Genomic DNA, 21,637 nt, shown 5'->3' with positions numbered 1-21,637 from the left:
GGCAACTTCCTTTTTATACAATCTTGGAATGCCATTCTTTTATCCTCCTCCTAAAATTCCCAAATCCTGATCTTTGGTTTCTTCTTCAATACAATTTTAAGGAATTTTACTTGTTTTAATTCCACAATTAATAATCTATGATCACCTTCCATACTTTCACTGGGGATTATCTTCGTATTCATGACGTATCTTCCCCATTCTCGGTCTGTTATTATAAAATCAATGAGCGTTCCATACTGTCCATCCCAACTATATCAGCTGATCTTATGGCTATTCCTCTTCATAAACCATGTGTTCTTTATTATCAGGTTATTTCTGATACAAAAGTCTGACAGTTTCTCTCCATCTTCATTTCTATCGCCATACCCATGTGGGCCCAGAACATTCTCATACCCCATTCTATCAGTTCTCACATGAGCATTCAGATCTCCCATTATCATGATCCCATCTCCAAAAATTTGTGTTTCCAGTTCATTGAGGAACTCTTCTTTTTCTTCCACGCTACACCCTACATACATACATACATATAGATAGAAATCTAAAAACATGCATTTTTCTTATTCTGAAGATGACTAACACACAAATATCAAGTATTTAAAAATTGTGGCCAAAGTACAGACAAAACTCTTATTTATATGTATCATCTACAAAAGGGAATTTGCCAGTCTTCATTGAAGAACAATCTGAATAAGCAGGTGGAAATGCTATGAAATTCCATAAACAATCTAATATCCTCATATCAGAGACACTGGAGTGTTGTAATTTTGTTCACAAAATGGGTTTTTTAATAAGGCAGTAAAATCTATTTTCCTTTAAACAATTGCAGGTTATCACCAACACAATGAAATTATGTAGACAGATGCTCTTCAGGAAGAAGCAACTGCAGTTTTCCTAATCCTTTTAAGACGTCACACAAAAATGGTGTGTAATATAAGTTATCACAACAAAACAAGGGAATCTTATGGAGAAATCTGATGTTTTTTTAACAATTTGTTTTAAGTCACACCGATACAGATAGCTCTTACGGCAACGATGGGATAGGAAAGAGCTAGGAGTGGGAAGGAAGCGGCTGTGCCTTGATTAAGGTACAGCCCCAACATTTGCCTGGTGTGAAAATGGGAAATCAGAAAAACCATCTTCAGGGCTGCTGACAGTGGGGTTCGAACTCTATCTCCCAAAAGCAAGCTCACAGTTGCATGACCCTAACCGCACGGCCAGCTCGCTTGGTAATCTGACTGTTTTTCTGCTAGTGGCTTTATGTTGTACCAGCACAGACAGGTCTTATGGCGACGAGAATCTGATATTGATGCTACGAATAAAAATAATAAATGTATTTCCACTAATCAAAGCATATTATTAAAAAAGTGTATCATTCTTTCTTCCTGCATTCACCTACTTTCGTTGTCCATGAAGAAATTTCTCATCATTCTTCCTATGAAAAAAAAAACATCTATATATTCCAAAGACAAGTTATACTGCATGCACTGTTTCTGCAAGGTACTGTAGAGAGAAAATTGCACCAAAGTATTCTTGATTTTTTAAGTTAAAGAATACATCATGACATTTTTATCCTGCTATCACTAACGCATCTTCCCACACAGTGTAGGATTACAGGATCCTGAGAGTTTGTTCAAGATTGAAGCTTGCAACCTAAAATATTAAAGTTTTTGGAGTAAACACGGTCAGAGTAACAAATTTCTCAGCCCTATTGCTAGATTTTCTCAAATGGGTTCTCTGTCTATCCCATCAGTAAGTTGCTGAGGATCTCACACGACAATGAGTGGACACCATTTCAGCTCTCAAACTCCTTGGACCAGTTGGGAAGAAAGAGAGACTATCCCTACACTACTGAGCTAGTCATTAGGAAATTCCTCACGATTCCCTCTTCAAGGATTGTTCTGCAGTTTAGAGAAATTTGACAGTTCGAGAGTTCATCATGAACAGCTCCTCACTATTAATAATTATAAGACCACCTTCTGTTACCACCTAAACTTCCATTGGTCCAGGTGAAAAAGAAAGTGCTGCTGTTTCATTTTGAAGTTTTGGGATCTGAAATTCAACAGTCTTAAGAACTACTGTTATCTATCTCTTGGACACTGTCACTATGGTATATATTACATAATATTTTTAACTAATTTGGGCAAAAGCTGGGAAGCAAGGAACAGTGTTCTTGAGATAAATTACACCACAGCATTCTCCTACAGAAAATATGAGAAACCATGGGAAAACCATTTTAAGGATGGTCAAAAGTAGGATTCAATCCTGTTTGTCACCAGAGACCATGGATACTCACCAGACTAACCAGTGTTCTATCAAATGGAGCTATTTGGTCAGCATAGTGAATAAAAACCCAGACACTACCTGAAAGAAAAAAATCGCAGAATCATCCCCCCAATTAGGAGGAATGAAAAATTGTCTAATGACTAGGGCTTAGATTTGTATGATGCAAAACTTAGAAATATGATTAAAAAGAAATTAAATATTGCCCAAAATTGCTTAGAAGAGACTTTTTAAATTCCCCATTCTACAATTTTTTTTTCGGTGAATATTAACTCCTTGTTATTGGCCATAGCAGGCTGTACTGAATTAATTTTCCCTGCAAAAACAGGAAAATGTCTTTTACTGAATTCAAACTTCACTGCAGAGAGGATGAAAAGATGAGAAAAAGTGTACATCTGTCCTGTACATAACCCATGCTTTCACAATTATGTTAACAGAGTTACCGACTCCTCAATTACTGCCCTGACAACAGTGGGATTGGAACAAACTCCACAGAGAACGTTTGGGAGAGCCAGGCCAACCAGCAGCAAACTGATTAGTCATATTCCTAACATTCTTCTGTCCTTTCCATTCTGACAACTTATTGCTTGTGAAACCTGTTACCTTCAACTTCACTTTGCCACAAAATATATTACGAAAGAAATCCAAAACAACCAAACAAAACACACTCACTTTGCATAATGGGCACAAAACATGCAAATAATGTACGAGAATGGCTGAAACAATTATAATAATACCAAAAATATGTTTGGTAAAATATGACTTAATGATAAAATATAGTAAAAGATGCATTTCTATGGGTATAAAAACAGTGTTATCATGTTCATATAACGTATGTAAGAATATGACTTCATAGAAATACAAGCCCTGCTGATGGGATTTGTACTTTTAGAATAGATAATGCTCATAAAATAGGGATAAACATTTGAGTTTTTACGGCTTCACATCAAACCCATTTCCCTCCGAGATAAGAAAGGACCCCGAGCCCTTGAAGAATGGGAGTTATGAAACAGAATCATAATATTCACAGAGCATGAGGTCAATGAAGAGCTAATCCAATTCAGACACAAAGTAAAGGTGCCCAGAAAAAATAATGCTAGATTCAATTAGCAGCTCTAGGATCAACAAACACTCAACCTACGAGCCCCCATGACGAAGGCATATAAAGAATTCCATAATGAAGCTATCTAGGAGCTGTAAAAATTAAAAAAAATTACTATTGTTATATCCTATGTAAAATAAATTTCTGTAAAAGATGCAGTCTGTAAAAACTACCATCACTAGACACAGAAATAATCACCAACAAACCATGAGAGGTCGGATTAACTGTTAAATACATGCAAAGTTTCACTGTATAACACTCATTCAGGGCCAAGTTCAAACTGTTACTTTTCAATAAAATAAGATGCGAGTCATGAACAATATTTTAAAAAATCAATAAGAACAATAAACAACAAAGACATCTACAGAAAGAATGATTTACATCATGCCAAAGATATCAATATTACCTTTATGGAAGAGTGAACACCAACCCTCGGGCAGCTAGGGTCTGCCTATTCATGAGCCATGCAGGACAATGGTTAGTGCCTGGAAGGAAGAAAATGAAATGCAAATTACTGTAATTATTCCATTAAATTATTATTACAGTATTATGCACTGCAGGCAAATAAAAATGATAAAAACCTAACCCCATGGCACTACAGCCCTGAAGGACCTTGGCCTACCAAGCAACCGTTGCTCAGCCCAAAGGCCTGCAGATTATAGAGTGTCATGTGGTCAGCATGATGAACACCCTCAGCCGTTATTCTTAGCTTTCTATAGCGGGGTCGCTATCTCATCATCAGATAGCTCCTCAATTGTAATCAAGTAGGCTGAGTGGACCTCGAACCAGCCCGCAGATCCAAATAAAAATCCCCAAGCTGGCTGGGAATTGAACCCGGGGCCTCCAGCTAAGAGGCAGGCATGCTACCCCTACACCACAGGGCCGGCATAATTAAGAATAATACACACATTAAATACTGCGTTGCTTTCACACCACTTCTTTCTTGAAGAGGTTAGGGTAAGTATTCAAATTTACAGGTTTAAATCCTGATAGAATCTAGTGGCAATTTTATGCGTATCACCCCCTTAGTCCAGTTTCCTGATATGGGGTCATCCTGGACGCAAAATTAAATTATATAGCAGGTTTTTACGACCAGATGCCCTTCCTGACACCAACCTCAGATAAGGCATTAATGAAGATGAAATGAATGATAGTGAACAAAATTAATAATAATGTTACTTGCTTTACGTTGCACTAACTACTTTTATAGTTTTCATAGACGCCGAGGTGCCAGAAGTTTGTCCCGCAGAAGTTCTTTTATGTGTCAGTAAATGTACCAACAAGAGACTGATGTATATGGGCACCTTCAAATACCATCGGACTGAGCAAGGATCAAACCTGCCAAGTTGGGATCAGAAGGCCAGCACCTCAACCGTTTGAGCCACTCAGCCCGGCGTGAACAAAATTGGATGAGGTGGAAGGAATCAGCTGTGGCCTATAAATATAAACTGTCGCGGCATTTGCCAGGAATTGAAAACGGGAAACCACAGTGATGATTTGGTGGTGATTATTTTTTTAAGAGGAAGTACAACTAAGCAACCATCCTCTATTAATATTAATCAGAGGGGAAAAATGAAAAAGGGAAAAGGGTCCAAAACGTTGAAAAATGAAGGTATCAGTCAAAGAAGAACAAGGGCCACAAAGCGTGTGAATAACAAAGACTCCCTAGGCCTCGAATGCTCCAATACCATCAGGATCGTAAAATAACAAAAGTTGACCAAAAGATGTTGGATAGGATAGATGGAAGTGAAAAGCCTGGCAGAAGTGGAAGCAATGCCAGAACTCAGCTAAGGGCCCCAAGGTCATCAACTCACGCTCCCTAGTTAAGAGCCCGTGGGGTAAGGGAACTACATTAAACCATTCTCATGACAGCCGACGGTGGGGTTCAAACCCACGTCTCCAAAATGCAGAGCTTGGCTCCATAGCTGTAGCACATTCACATACACGGCCACACCACTGAGTAGAATCAAATGGCAATTAATGGGGATATGTGTATTAGCAAACTCAATGTAGAACAGAGCTCCTTCCAAAATAAAAATTAGTTCCCTCAAAAGAATGTGCAGTTAACTGAAATATTCAGCCATGACACTCATAAGGTCATTAGCAATAGATTACCAAGCTCTATAGCTGCAGTCGCTTAAGTGCGGCCAGTATCCAGTATTCGGGAGATAGTGGGTTCAAACCCCACTGTCGGCAGCCCTGAAGATGGTTTTCCTGGTTTCCCATTTTCACACCAGGCAAATGCTGGGGCTGTACCTTAATTAATGCCACGGCCGCTTCCATCCCAGTCCTAGCCCTTTCCTGTCCCATCGTCCTCATAAGACCTATCTGTGTTGGTGCAACGTAAAGCCAATAGAAAACAAAAAGCAATAGATTAAGTACTGATCTACCTAACAAAATGTAGAAAGAAAAGTCAGGCAGATAAGGATAAAAAAGTTACCGGTACATATAGAATCAAAAGAACATGGACATAATCAGTGAAAAGTTCCTTAGACTGGAAAATATGGAACAACTGTAATGGAATGAATGCCACAAAGCATATTAGAAATAATAAGAGTCTTCTTCTTCGCGCTTATTCTGCTTTGCCACAGGGTCCATTGTTTTGCAGGCCAGTTGTCACTTCTGTCGATCAAAGGCATCATGAGAAGAGAAATTCTTGTGTCACATGTCTTCTTTCAGCCGATCAATCCATCACTTCTTACATTGCCCTCAGGGCTGATGTTCATCTGCGTTTATAATCAATCAATCAATCACCTGCACTTAGAGCTGTCGTCCAGGTGGCAGATACCCTATCAATTGTTTACCTAGCTCTTACTTAAATGTTTTCAAAGAACTTGAAAAATTTATCAAATATTTCCCTTGATAATTTATTCCAATCCCCTACTCCTCATCCTATAAATGAATATTTACCCCAATTTTCCCGCTTGAATTCCAACTTCATCTTCATATCATGATCTTCCCTACTTTCAAAAGCCCTGCTCAAGCTTATTCTTATTCATAAATTAATGTTATGCCACGTCATCTAACACTGACAGCTTGAAACATACCACATCTGGATATAGATTCAATTAGGGAACCTGAATTATTTGCCCCGAATGAGTAGATTTATAATACCACATAGTCGAGCATCTTGTCTCCTTACTCTCAAGTCTTCCCAGCCCAAAGTTTACAACATTTTTGTAACACTACTCCTTTGTCGGAAATTACCCAGAACAAATTGTCCTGCTTTCCTTTTTTTCCAGTTCTTGTATACAGTAGTCCTGGTGTCAGTTCCATACACTAGAACCATACTCTAATTGGGGTCTGACCAGAGACTTACAAGCCCTCTCCTTTATATTCTTACTACGACCCCTAAATACCCTTATAACCATGTGCAGAGATCTTTTTAACCTTTCTTAACAATCTTGTTAATATGATTACTCCCAACGAAGATCATTCCTTACATTAACATTAAACCATTCTCATGACAGCCGACGGTGGGCTTCAAACCCATGTCTCCAAAATGCAGAGCTTGGCTCCATAGCTGTAGCGCACTCACATACACGGCCACACCACCAGGTAGAATCAAATGGCAATTAATGAAGATATGTGTATTAGCAAACTCAATGTAGAACAGAGCTCCTTGCAAAATAAAAATTAGTTCCCTCAAAAGAATGTGCAGTTAACTGAGATATTCAGCCATGACACTCATAAGGTCATTAGCAATAGATTACCAAGCTCTCAATTTACCAAATGTCAATCGGGAAGTAATGTGAACGACAGGAAGCATGACCAACAAATGGCAAATAAGGTAATATGGGAAGGGCATCAGATTCAGAAAGTGATGGAACCAACTAGAGGGATGTGGTGCTGGTAAAACAAGATGGTATTAACAACATTAACACCTAGGTACTTTCCTTTCATTTTTATTTTGCACAGAATGAAGGTATCTTATTTTTCCTTTTATTTTCATTATTCAGTAAAGAATGGCTAAAGAGTGCAAGTGTACGAATTGTGGGTGTGGCCAGGCATTAAGGAGTATGAGGGAGGAGTTGGAGAGTTTGAAGGAGATAATTAGGATTCTCTCAGAGGACAGGAAGGAAAAGTAGGCCTCCCTCAAACAATGCACAGGATACAGTAGCTGTAAAAGTGGAATGGGAAGGAAAGGGAGGAATTGTAGAAGACAGGTGGTCTAATGTTTTACGGGGTAGGAGATTGCAGGCTAACGGCTTCATTCAGGATCAGAATTCAGGACAGGTATCTATGAGAAATCAGTACAAGTCACTGCAGGTAGAACCACCAAGGGAAGATGAGGAACAGGGAACTGTTGCTGAGAAGTGTCAAAGTAGGAGGAAAGGAAAAGGTAGGAAAGGGAAATGTGGAGTAGTGTATAGGAAAAGATAGGTGGAACAGGGTCATGGGATGGAGAAAAGGGAGGAGGAGGTAGCTTCTGCAGCTGTCGGGAAAGACAGGACTGACCAGGAGGGGAGGGGATAAAATGAGGTGAGTAAGGTTGAGGCTCTGGTCATGGGGGATTCCATTGTCAGACATGTGGGGAAAGTGTGTGGAGGAAAGGGAACCAGGGTAGAGTGATATCCAGGAATTAAGTTAAGGCAGATGTTGAGGAAAGTAGAAGAGAAGGGGGAGGGGAAGGAGGAGGGAAAGGAGATGGTGGTAATGTTTCACGTTGGTATTAACAACATAAGACAAGCAGGTATAAGTACCAACATAGGAACTTGTGGGATCTGGTAAATGCAGCACAGGTGAAGTTTGAGGAAGCGGAGACTGTTATCAGTGGAATACTGTGTAGGAGGGATACTGACTGGAAGGTGATGGGGGATTTAAATGAGACTATGGAGTGGATATGTGGGAAACTGGGAGTGAGATTTCTAGATCCTAATGGGTGGGTAACAGATAGGGATCTGCGCTCAGAGGACCTTCACTTAATCCGCAGTGCTACATGTAAGTTAGGAAATTTGTTTAGAAGGGTTATAGGGAGGTACATTAAGGGAAATAGGGTGGTCTAGGGAGCAGTGATAAGGGAACACAGAACTGGAAGTCAAGTACAGATGACATAAAAATGTTAGTGCTGAACTATAGAAGTATTGTAAAGAAAGGAATAGAATTAAGTAATTTAATAGATATATACTTAACAGACATTGTAATAGGAGTTGAATCATTGCTGAGAAATGATATAATGGATGCAGAAATTTTCTCAAGAATCTGGAGTGAGTGTGGTAGAGATAGGATAAGAATGGTAGGAGGGGGAGTATTCATTCTGGTGAAAGAAGAATTTGTAAGCTACGAAAAAAGATGACAAACATGAAACTCTAGATGTAAGGCTCATCTCTAAAGACAACAGGCAACTTGATGTCTTTGAAGTGTACTGACCGGGAAAGGGTAGCACTGACGCTGATTCAGAATTATTTGATAAGATAATCAGCTATGTGGGAAACAATAAGGAAAGAACATGATTGTAGCAGATGATATCAATTTACCAAATGTCAATCGGGAAGGTAATGTGAACGACAGGAAGCATGACCAACAAATGGCAAATAAGTTAATATGGGAAGGGCATCAGATTCAGAAAGTGATGGAACCAACTAGAGGGAAGAATATTCTGGATGTGGTGCTGGTAGAACAAGATGAACTCTATAGAGAAACCAAAGTAATAGATGATATTACTGATCATGAAGCTGTTTTTGTGGTAGTTAAAAATAAATATCAAAGAAAGGAAGGTATTAAAATTAGGACTATTAGGCAGTACCATATGGCTGATAAAACAGGCATGAGGGAGTTTTTAAAAAATTAATATGATCAGTGGAAAACGGTAAATAAAAATGTAAACAGACTCTGGGATGGGTTTAAACCAATTGTTGAGGAATCTGAAAATAGGTTTGTCCCTTTAAAGTTGGTAAGAATTGGTAAAGATCCACTATATTATAACAGAGAATAAAGAGACTAAGAAGGAGGTGCATGTTGGAAAGAAATAGAGTTAGAAATAACTGTGGAAGTAAGGAGAAATTGAAGGAATTTGCTAGGAAATTGAATCTAGCAAAGAAGTCAGCTAAGGATAATATTGTAATGGTTATAGCGTCCGCCATGCCAACTTGCTACGGGCCAAGCTCATCACCCATCGCCCCACCCCCTTTAAGCTCGACCGCGCCAATCGCGAGGGACACTTAAGCGCTGAGCCGGCCCCTCTCTCTTCTATCCATGGTCGCACCGCATGGGATGATGGAAATTACTCAACTATTATTCTGGAGTGTTCCATCTCGCGAGATTCCTGGATCCATCGAACATCCGGACGATTCTAGAAGGGCCAGCGCGGGTATATAAGAGAGGAACGACTGCCTGGAGTCAGTGAGAGTTAGTTAGTGAGTGAGTGAGTGAGTGAGTGAGTGAGAGTGAGATTGAGTTTGCTGGTGTGTGTTAGCAAAGAGTGCAGTCAGTGATAGCCTGGGCTGAGATGTCAGCCTGATGGAGTATCTGCCTGTTGGAGCCGAGGACTCGTTCCAGTTTTCCTGATGTGTGTGTGTGTGTCCCTTGAGGCCGGCTGTTGGAGGAGAACCTGGAGTGTTTTGGAGCAGTGCAAAGGGACCACTGGGTGCTGACGTGTGCGGACTGCGAACGGGGTTCGACGGATTGAGTGAACAGCAGATACTATCCCGACCTGCGAGACTGACGTGTAGGCTGTGGACCGTGACAGCGCTAACGAGTGTGACTGAGTGGCCGATTGTAGTGTAAATAATCAATGACTCTGTGTGTGTGTCATTGTAGATGGAACATGAGAAACTGAGGAAGAGAGAGCGCGAACCGTGTAAGTGTGTAACCGTGTACGTGTGTAAGTTGTAATCTCGGCTATCGTCTGTGTGTGTGTAAATCTGCAATTGTAGTGCTTAGTTAATAAATCTTAGAAATAGGACGCTACCAGGTTCTGTACTCATTTATTTACTTATTTACCCCGCCAATACGTAACAACTGGCGTCAGAAGTGGGATGGACAATTGTGATGAACTGGTGGATAACTCTTACGTTAAAACTGGTGACTGAATCAATTAGCTGGTAGCGTATTTTGTAGCCGGCAGAAATTTCTACGAGTGAAATGAATTCCGAACAGCTCCAGATTTTTCTAAGTTTAGTGAACTTGAAAATAAAATCTTGTCTAGCTATGGCGAACTCGTTAGTGAACTAAGGTCTGAACGGAGTCCTAACACGGACCAACTGAAAATAGACTTAAGTGACCGGAAGAGTGAGCAGTTAAAGTCGGAAAATGAAATGCGCTCTCTCGAAAAAGAGGTTGACAATGACGATGTGTGGGACAACAACGAACTCGACGAGAAGCGGTCCAAAGAGATGCCCGCTGTTGTGGAGTCCGGAGTTTGAGGCCCAACGGTGGAAGTGAGTGCCCTGCGTGCGAAAACGATGGCTGTGGAGACGTGCATGAACCCTGCTAGCAGCGATGGTGGCTCCACCATCGTGAAGTTGGAAACCCTACGAGACGATGGGATCACTTCCAAGAGAACATGCTGGACCCATTTCGAGACTGGATCGACGTCCAAGAAGAGTGCTGAATATCCGATCACCAGACTACGTGTACAGAAGATGACAGTACGACGCACCCAGCCAAGTTCGACCTACGAGGAGGTTGTGGGAGTGCTCGACGTACGCTGCGGTGTCCACCAACCGAGAGCCACCTACCGAGTCTAGCTGCAGGAAAGGACTCAGCACACAGTTATAACGCCGCAGATAATCGACGCCGAGATTGAGCAACTAGGCGACGTGATTGTGGAAGAGTACCCCGAGGTGACGCCAAGCCCGAGGCGGCTGACGCCTGTGATAAACCATGTGGTGCTGAGATCCGTCCAGGGAGGACGATCGGCAAGAAACACAACTATGAAGAGGCTCTGACGATGGCCCATGAGACAGAGGCAGCGATTGCAATGACACGGCTGGAGGGACCCCTACTAGGAGACGGAGCAGCAATGGAAGACGAATCGATGACCAACAAACGAGGATCCCACCTGACCAGGACACTTGTTCCGGCACGAAGCTGCGTGCCATTACGGACATCAAATTCCGCACCCCGGAAAAAAAGGAAATTCAGCAGGGCTAAATCTGGGGCAAGCAAACCAGTCCCGGGCATCGCACCATAGGACTACGAAGGCGTTCAAGCCCTGAAAGTAGACACGGGTGTGGACGGAAGGAAAACCACTGAAGTTCCGGCTGCCACACGAGGACTTGCTGATCGTTATCAACGGGGACGAGGACACCGTCGACCGGACCCAGCAGATCCCCCATGGGAAGGTGGAGGCCAACCGAACAGACCGTCTTGCAGAGTATCATGGAGCAGCTCGGAATGAGCAGCCTTAAGGAGGGGGCAATGTAATGGTTATAGCGTCCGCCATGCCAACTTGCTACGGGCCAAGCTCGTCACCCATCGCCCCACCCCCCTTACACTCGACCGTGCCAATCGCGAGCAACACTTAAGCGCTGGGGCGGCCCCTCTCTCTTTTATCCGTGGTCGCGCCGCATGGGACGATGGAAATAACTCGACTATTAATCTGCAGTGTTCCATCTCGCGAGATTCCTGGATCCATCGAACATCCGGACGATTCTAGAAGGGCCAGCGCGGGTATATAAGAGAGGAACGACCTGCCTGGAGTCAGTGAGAGTTAGTTAGTGAGTGAGTGAGAGCGAGACAGAGTTTGCTGGTGTGAGTTAGTGAAGAGCGCAGACAGTGATTGCCTGGGCTGAGATGTCAGCCTGATGGAGTATCTGCCTGTTGGACCCGATGACTCGTTCCAGTTTCCCTGATGTTGTGCGTGCGTGTGTGTGTGTGTGTGTGTCCCTTGAGGCCGGCTGCTGGAGGAGAACCTGAAGTGTTCTGGAGCAGCGCGAAGGGAACACTGGGTGCCAAGGTGTGCGGACTGCGAACGGGGTTCGACGGATTGAGTGAACAGCGGATACTATCCCGACCTGCGAGACTGAAGTGTAGGCTGTGGACCGTGACAGCGCTAACGAGTGTGATTGAGTGGCTGAGTGAGTGTAGTGTAAATAATCGATATGTGTGTATGTGTGTGTGTGCGCGCGCGCGCGTGTGCGTGTCATTTTAGATGGAACATGAGAAACTGAGGAAGAGAGAGAGAGCGCGCGAACCGTGTAAGTGTGTAACCGTGTACGTCTGTAAGTTGTAATCTCTGCTATCGTCTGTGTATGTGTGTGTGCGTGTAAATCTGTAATTGTAGTGCTTAGTTAATAAATCTTAGAAATAGGTAAACTCTTTCAAGATTAAAATTATTGTGTCCACCTTTTCAATACAAATTGAATTATTGAATTGAAAAGGTGGACACAATAATTTTAATCTTGAAAGAGTTTACTTATTGTATCTTCAATACGGAACAAAATGAGATTAGTTACTTGTATCTTAGAAAAAGGACTCTACCAGGTTCTGTACTCATTTATTTACTTATTTACCCTGCCAACACATACAATATGATGGCAAGCATAATTGGTGGTCACAAATTTTAGTGAAAAATGGAAGAGTATGTATAGGTTTTTTAAGGCAGAAACAGGTTCCAAGAAGGACATTCCAGGAATCATTAATGAACAAAGGGAGTGTGTATGCAAGGATCTTCAAAAGGCAGAAGTATTCAGTCAACAGTATGTAAAGACTGTTGGTTACAAGGATAATGTCCAGATAGAGGAGGTGGCTAGTATTAAAGAAGTATTAAAATTTACCTATAAAAAACAATGAAATTTACAGTAAGATGCAAAAGTTGAAAACTAGAAAAGCAACTGGAATTGATAAGGTTTTGGGGGATATACTAAAGAAAATGGGTTGGGATATAGTACCCTTTCAGAAGTACTTATCTGATTATTGTTTGCATGAAGGAGCTATACCAAATGAATGGAGAGTTGCTATAGTAGCCCCTGTGTATAAAGGAAAGGGTGATAGACATAAAGCTGAAAATTACAGGCCAATCAGTTTGACATGCATTGCATGTAAGCTTTGGGAAAGCATTCTTTCTGATTATATTAGACACGTTTGCAAAATTAATAACTGGTTTGACAGAAGGCAGTTTGGGTTTAGGAAAGGTTATTCCACTGAAGCTCAACTTGTAGGATTCCAGCAAGAAATAACAGATATCCTGGATTCAGGAGGTCAAATGGACTGTATCATGATTGACCTATCTAAAGCATGTGATAGGGTAGATCATGGGAGACTACTGGCAAAAATGAGTGCAATTAGACTTGACAAAAGAGTGACTGAATAGGTGGCTATGTTTCTAGAAAAAATCAGAGAATTAGAGTAGACGAAGCTTTATCTGTCCCTGTAATAATTAAGAGGGGAATTCCTCAAGGTAGTATTATTGGACCTTAATGTTTTCTTACATATATATATATATATGTGTCTGTTAAGAAGTGGAATCAGAGATAAGGCTTTTTGCAGATTCTGTAAAATGACCTTGATAATGTTTTGAGATTGACAGTAGGCAATGGTATGATGATAAAAGGGCTTAAAAGTCAGGTTGTGAGTTTCACAAATAGGAAAAGTCCTCTCAGTTTTAATTACTGCATTGATGGGGTGAAAGTCCCTTTTGGGGATCATTTTAAGTAGGTACTTATGTGTTAATATAAGGAAAGATCTTCATTGGGGTAATCACATAAATATAACTGTAAAAAAAAAAAAAAAAGTACAGATCTCTGCACATGGTTATGAGGGTATTTAGGGGTTATAATAAGGATGTAAATGAGAGGGCATATGAGAATCCGGTAAGACCCCAACTAGAATTTGGTTCCAGTGTTTGGGACCCTCACCAGGATTATTTAATTCAAGTACTGGAAAAAATTCAAAGAAAAGCAGCACGATTTGTTCTGGGTGATTTCCGACAAAAGAGTAGCATTACAAAAATGTTGCAAAGTTTGGGCTCAGAAGACCTAGGAGAAAGGAGACAAGCTGCTCGACTAAGTGATATGTTCAACAACAATAAAGGTGTTTTAATTAATTTAATTAATTTTCAATACGGACCAAAAATGAGATTTATAACATGTAATAAGTGGTATGTTCCGAGCTGTCAGTGGAGAGATGGCATGGAATGACATCAGCAGATGAATAAGTTTTGAGTGGTGTATAAAAAAGTAGGAAACATCACAATATGAAGATAAAGTTGGAATTCAAGAGGACAAATTGTGGCAAATACAGTATTTGTTTATAGGAAGGGGAGTTAGAGATTGGAATAACTTACCAAGGGAGATTTTCAATAAATTTCCAATTTCTTTGCAATCATTTAAGAAAAGGCTAGGAAAACAACAGATAGGGAAAATGCCACCTGGGCGACTGCCCTAAATGCAGATCGGTAGTGACTGAAGGGAAGTAAGTGACCTTGCAGTGTTCCCCATAAGGTACTATCACCTCCTCAACATGGTAATTAAAACAGAGATAATTTTTCCTCTTAGTGAAACTTACAACTTGACTTTTCATCCCATTTACCAGCATACCATTATTCGCTGTCCACCTCATAACATTGTCTGAAATCCTCCTGCAGTCGCTCACAATCCTGCAACTCATTTACTACTGTATGCAGTATAACATCACCTGCAAGTAGAAAATCTTTGATTTCAGTTCTTCACTCATATCATTTCTATATATCATAAAGGTCCAATAATAGTGCCCTGCAGGACACCCCCTTAATCATTACAGGATCAGGTAACACTTCACCTATTCTTAATTCTCTGAGTTCTATCTTCTAGAAATGCAGCCATTCACTCAACCACTTTTTTGTGTACTCCAGGGCCTCTCAGGGTGCATGCATCTACTGTGCACGGTGCTAAAGACGACTTCGCTTGGTTGACCAGAGTACAGACCCCCACTCCTCGATTTGGAGCAATAGCGCTGCCTCTCTCTTTCCCCGCGCCTGTCTCGCTCGCTCCTCCTGTCTTCCTCTTCCTCACTTGCTCCGTAGCGCTTCAAATCCAAGCCGAGTTGAGCCGAGCTTAGCCGAGTAGCCCAGAGACGAAGCGTTGGTCCGAGCCGAGCTGAGTGGGACTGATGCACAGTGCACGGAGCTCTTGCACCTTGATTTGCACGCATGAGATTTTGAGCTTTTGAGAGGCCCTGGTGTAGTCCAATAGCCCTCATTTACAGAGGCATAGGGCGGACTTGGCAACTGATTACTCATCACTACGCATGACATTACCATACCAGCATAAATGAGACTCCCGCATTTTTTTCAGCTGTGGGCACAGCGCCCATTATCACTCAGGCATTACTGTTCTAAACATGATCACGTCGTGCCATACCAAACAGCCAGCAAAGCACATGCATCTCCAAGACGTGGAGTGCTTATTCGTTTTTAACATCTGCTGGCCAACATTCAGAACCATGCTCGTGTAAACCCTCGCCTTCAGGTGGATGAATATCCTGCGATCAAAAGAGGACCTCACTGACTTGCCTCCAATTCAGCCATCTCACACTGAGATGAGCAGGTACATCAGGTAGCATGTCACTATCCAAACAGATCAGGGAACCAAGGTATTTATACTGCTCAAATTTCTTGAGATCCTGGTTTTCTTTTTTTCTTTTCTAGTCACTTTAAGTACCTAGGTGTTAGGATAAGGAAAGGACCAATGACCTAGATGTTAGGCCCCTTTAACAAAAAGTAACATCAAGATAAGGAAGTTCATTGGGGTAGTCACATAATTGGGGTAATCACATAAGTGGGATTGCAAATAAAGGTTACAAATCTCTTCAATTGGTTATGAAAGTATTTCAGGGTTGTAGTAAGGATGTAAAGGAAAGAGCATATAAGTCTCCGGTAAGACCACAATTATATTAGAGTATGGTTCCAGTGTATGGATTGTTTGATTCAAGATTACTTGATTCAAGAACTAGGGGAAAAAACATAATAAAACAACTATTTGTTTTGGGTGATATCTGATAAAAGAGCAGCGTTACGAACATTTTGTAAAGACTGGGAAGATTTGGGATAACAGAGACGAGCTGCTCGACTAAGCGGTATGTTACTAGCTGTCAATGGAGAAATGGCATGGAATGACTAGTACACGAATAAGTTTGATGGTGTTTTTAAAAGTAGGAGAGATCACAATATGAAGATAAAGTTGGAATTTAAGAGGATAAATTGAGTCAGATATTCACTTATATATAGGAAGAGGAGTTAGTGATTGGAATAATTTACCAAGGGAGATGTTTGATAAATTACCAAATTCTTTGAAATTAACTAAGAATAGGCAAACAACTGATAGATAATCTGCCACGTGCACAAAAGTCCTAAATGCAAATCAGTGGTGACAATAACTGACACAAAATTTTCACTATGACAAGCATCATGTGACATCTATCTATTTGAGCCTGTTTAAATGTATTCTGGACCAAGACATGGCAAGAGAAATAAAAGAATGAAAAGAACTTGCAGCATCAAAAGAGGAGACTGGTACAAGAAAATTCTCATCTATGGACCTACCCTCTCAAGTCGAAAGCACTTCGCGGTCACTTCTTTAAGTCACCTGTTATGACACCCAAAGTAAAGTGACAGTATCATTTTATGGAGCAAAACACGTGTTAATCAGAGGAGAGGACATTTTGCTTTACGACACACTAACACAAATAAGTCTTATGGCTACGATGGGATAGGAAAGGGCTAGAACAGAGAAGGAAATAACGGTGACCTTGATTAAGATACAGCCCCAGCATTTGCATGGTGTGAAAATGGGAAACCACAGAAAACCATGTTCAGGGCTGCTGATACCTAAGTGACTCAAACCACCGCCGAACCACCCACTCGATAGGGGAGGACATTCCAACTTATTACAGAATAAAAGTTTCTGTCTGCTAAGGAAAGGGAAGGTGCAATCAATAGTTGACGCCGTGCTACCCAATATTCACTACATTCAGCTGCACGCGGTTTGACTGTCGTTTGTTTACTTCTCGCGGCCTTCTCACCGAGGACGTGAGTACGTGCTGAGCAGTCAACAATGCTGCCAACCTATTTAGTTGGGAATTAAACCTAGTGACAAAAATCATTGGGCCCCAGGTTAGAGCCGTGAAGTGGGTTTTAGGTCTCTAGCATTCTGTAGGGCGTTAGCAGCGCTGTCTATATTGGACAGTGTGGAAAAGCTGAATTAATTTATATTTGGGGTCAGTGAGAAAGCGTTTGGTCTGGATTGCTTAAGTCCAGCTAGTGACCAAACCATTGGTTTGGTTGAATATTTTCGGTTAGTAACAATACCATTGGACTGTGACAAAGCAAAGAGGGTCTGGGGGCATAAACCCCCAGCTTAGGTCTGCAAAGCAGCTTTTAATTCTCTAGCATTCTGTAGGGCAATAAGAGCACATTCTATTTCACCTAAGGTGACAGGGGAATCCCTATTCAAGAGCTCCTTCCCCCCTAGACACGAGGGTGGATGAATTCCTAAAGGCTGCCGCAGCCCTGTATCCGCCACTACATTACCGTAAGATAAGTTTCACATACAATTATAGCTGTTGTGTATTTCACATTGTTTCCTTTACATGGTGTTTTTATTTGTGCTTTTATTCATCCAGGGCTGGTAATGCAATTTAATTATCATCGTTTATGGCAATGACTTTAACATTCTTTTCACACTGGCCAATGGGATTCAACAATGGACAACGGTGGGTGCTGCTCTTTATTAGGTATTTCTGGGGGTGGGAGGGTGGGCTCCTAAATAACGCAATGAACACATCTCTCCTTGAAAACCAATTACAAGTAAGAATAATGTCTACATCCTTATAATGTTACAAACTTAGGGTTGCATGGTGTCAACTTTTGCCGAACATGGGAAAATGAAGACTTCCTATACCCCTCAAAGCTAATACTATTAGGGCCAGAGGAGAACTAGAGATGACCAAGTGAGGTAAGGGTCAGAAGAGAACTAGAGTTGACACACTGACAGGAAACTGGCACTAGCAAGTGGAATCAATGTCAGACTAGCCAAGACCTCGTGTTTGTCACATGTCTCCCTCGTAATGAGCTTCTCACACTGTAACATATGCAAGTATTCAATGGCTATTCAGCAATGCTCATGGATCATATGTACAGAACTCGATGACAGGATTAAGTTACCAAGTTGCAAGAAAATGCTCAATAGTGAACAAACATCTTATCAGAAGGACATCATTCAATCAAATAATATATACATACCAGTAACCATAAATTGTATGTCTACCCCTTAGTTCCATTTCTTGATACCAGATTGGGGATGAGGTGAGATGAATTTATATGGCCTGCTTTTACAACCAGATGCCCTTTCTGACGTCAACTTAAGTTGAGCTAATGAAGATGAAATGAAAGATGATGAATGAAATTGGGTAAGAAGTTGGAAGGAATAAGCTGTGGCCTAGGTATAGGAAATGTTCTAGTATTTTCCTGGAAGTGAAAATGTGAAACTACAGAAAACCATTCTCAGGACAGCTGACGGTGAGGTTTGAACCCATGCGTCTCTCGAATACAGAGCTTGACTCCATAGTTGTAGCGTGTTAATGCACCTGGCCACTCGATTTGGTTACTCATTACCATAAAATAAAACTGCACATCGTTGTTGCGCCTGCAAAAACCGCTATGTGAAATATTTCAGCTTGAAACTTTGTCTGGTAAAAATATATCGTCTAAGGTTCAATATTGTGCGATGAACCTCAAAGAATTCTTGTCCTTAAAGGGATCTGTGCTGCAGGTAACTATTTTCCTAACAACTTCGTCGCATAGCGGTTTTTGCAGTTGCAACGACGATATATATAGGCCCATATATAAATCTGTCTTAAGAGTTTTAGCTTCCACAGTCTGTTGAATGTTACTGTTGTGTTCTTCGCCTGGTTTGGACCATGTTGTTTTCCGATGTAAGCCTACCTTATGTACAGGTTGCTGATGTTTTGAATACATCACTTATCTTTATCAAGGTACAAAGACTTCCCAGGCAGCTAAAATCAACAACTGTAGGCTATAAACCTGTCTCACGATTAAGATACAAGCAATATTGAGTACTCATTGGGCTGGTTGGCCCCTCAATATATCTGCAATCAGCTGTCATAGATGGCCTAGATGTGACTGATGAGACAAGCTATTAAAAGGCTTGTTATGAACTTACACACTGAACAAAGTACCGTACAGAAAATTACATTTAATAAATACTGTCGTAGGCCCTACTACGTCAATGACACCTCACATAAATAGGGCTTAGATACAGTTCACAGCTCTTGTTCATTGTTTATATGGATCATAAAGGACATGAGATTAAGCTGCTGAAAATATAATATGCAATTTGGCTTATGATAATGAATAGAAGACAATGATGAAAACTCTCAATCTTGAAAAATAAATTCAAAGAGTATATGAAAATCACTATTCTGAACACTACAGTAATGTCAGTTAGGAGGGAAAAAAGTACAGCATGTTGGGAAGGAAAAATAATAGGAGCTGGCAGGCCATTTTGGGTACAAAGGATATTCTCCTAGAATGGTAATAAAGTACAAGAAATCAGATCAACGTAGAGGAAGGCTAGTGCAGGAAGTTTGCAGACACAAACAAATGCCTCCTAAGAAAGAAGTAACAAGAAGTAAGAAATGTGCAAGTACTGAGAATGATCGTTGTTTAAAAAGAAGAATAACTATACGATCTCATCTACTGTGATGCAGACATTCTGAAGTGGTGTCATCTAGGTGGTCTGCTTACCAATTTTGACATTCCAATTGTGCAGTCTAGCAAGAAAATCAGAATTCTACTGGAATGGACACTAAGGCTGAGTTCATTTAATTTTGTTGGGTGATGCTCAGTGCACCAACAGAGATCTTTAACATGTCAACAACAATAACAGACTACCTCAGCTGGAAATGAACCTGCGAACTTGGGATCATGGGTTGGACATACCACCACAGATCCACCAAGACAGCTCAGCTGGAGATTAAATATCATAGAATAGTAGGGAAATCGAGGAGATTATAGTTACTCAGTGTAGAAGCAGGTGAACAGGAAGAAGAAGAAGGGCATGGGCTTTTTCCAAATGGAGTTTTAAAGGAGTGCTTGCTGAATGAACGATAAAAGAAACAGAAGTCTAAATGAAGACACGTGTGTGTGTTTATATTTAGTGCGTGTATGCCTGCATAATAATAATAAAAATAATAATAATAATAATAATAATAATAATAATAATAATAATAATAATAATAATAATAATAATACATAGTGTGTTTCAGCTGGAATTGGCTAGTTTCGTGTGTGATTTACACTACATTCGATTCTGCTTGCTATAACCATTTTCAGCAAACAACAACAGGAAGACCTTAAATGTATCATAAAAGTGGTCAACAGCAGGTCATTCCGAGATTCAAATACATGACGAAAAATAAATTATTCACATCTGTACACCACACACTATAACCTAGCCCAGTCCCTCCTGGAATCTAATTTGCGGATGTTACTATATACAACAGTCTCGACTAAGATTCTCTTAACGAAAATAGGTTAACCTGAATGTCTCACAAAATAAATGACACTCACTGAAACAAGAAGAAAAGTAAACATACAACTTAATATATACACCACAAAACACTACAGAAATATTTCACTTTAAATAAAGTATAAATTGTGTTTAAAAATACAAATAATGTATAAAAGTCTGACAAAGGTTGTATCAGATGAATCGACACCAAATTACATTACAAGATATGCTCTATTTACCTTCAACCTGCAATCCAGGAAGACGGTGTACTGAAGATCTGAAACACTGATATCACGACCAGTTAATTATTTTTTATTATTCCTCCTCCAGTAACGTTACTTTCATACACTAAACCATAGACCAAGGTACTCGATCAATTGGTTCACAATAAACATTTCGTCATGGAATGACCTTCTTAACATACAAAACAGGACTAGCCAAATTATCGTTACGACTTAACTTCCTCTTTAGGCCAAATTTAATATTTCTTTTACTATCACAATTATTTGTTCGAAAACGTACGACAGCAACATCCAAATCGTTGTATGGTCCTGTCAAGAGATGTCACCTACAGCGCCACTTAGATAGTCTTAATGCCAACACAAACAAAACACCATAAATATTTATTCTTGATAGAGAAAAATCTAATCACAATGGTAACATCAAATATACTGCCTTGTGTTTGCTGTGATTGAAAGAACCTACTGGAAGTAATAAACTAAAAACTGTCGACTACAATTATTATTATTATTATTATTATTATTATTATTATTATTATTATTATTATTATTATTATTATTATTAT

At 40.5% G+C, this 21,637-nt stretch overlaps 1 protein-coding gene across 4 annotated transcripts in view; it reads right to left on the bottom strand.

Annotated features, from left to right (window-relative positions):
• The window catches only part of trc (Serine/threonine-protein kinase tricornered), a 101,833-nt gene extending 80,433 nt beyond the window's left edge, over positions 1–21,400 (bottom strand). For 3 of the 4 annotated variants that reach the window (XM_067135781.2, XM_067135779.2, XM_067135783.2), the window contains exons 1-2: positions 21,072–21,390; positions 3,789–3,867 (exon numbers count right to left, since the gene is read on the bottom strand). The gene's annotated coding sequence lies outside the window, so the exon portion shown is untranslated. Of the gene's footprint in view, positions 1–3,788; positions 3,868–21,071 lie in introns of all 4 variants that reach the window. The other variant, XM_067135780.2, reaches the window with a different exon arrangement.
• Positions 21,401–21,637: the final 237 nt, after the last annotated feature.

Source organism: Anabrus simplex, chromosome 1 (genome assembly GCF_040414725.1).
Source record: "Anabrus simplex isolate iqAnaSimp1 chromosome 1, ASM4041472v1, whole genome shotgun sequence".
In the NCBI taxonomy this organism is placed as follows: domain Eukaryota; kingdom Metazoa; phylum Arthropoda; class Insecta; order Orthoptera; family Tettigoniidae; genus Anabrus; species Anabrus simplex.
This window is presented reverse-complemented; position numbering and strand designations above follow the sequence as displayed.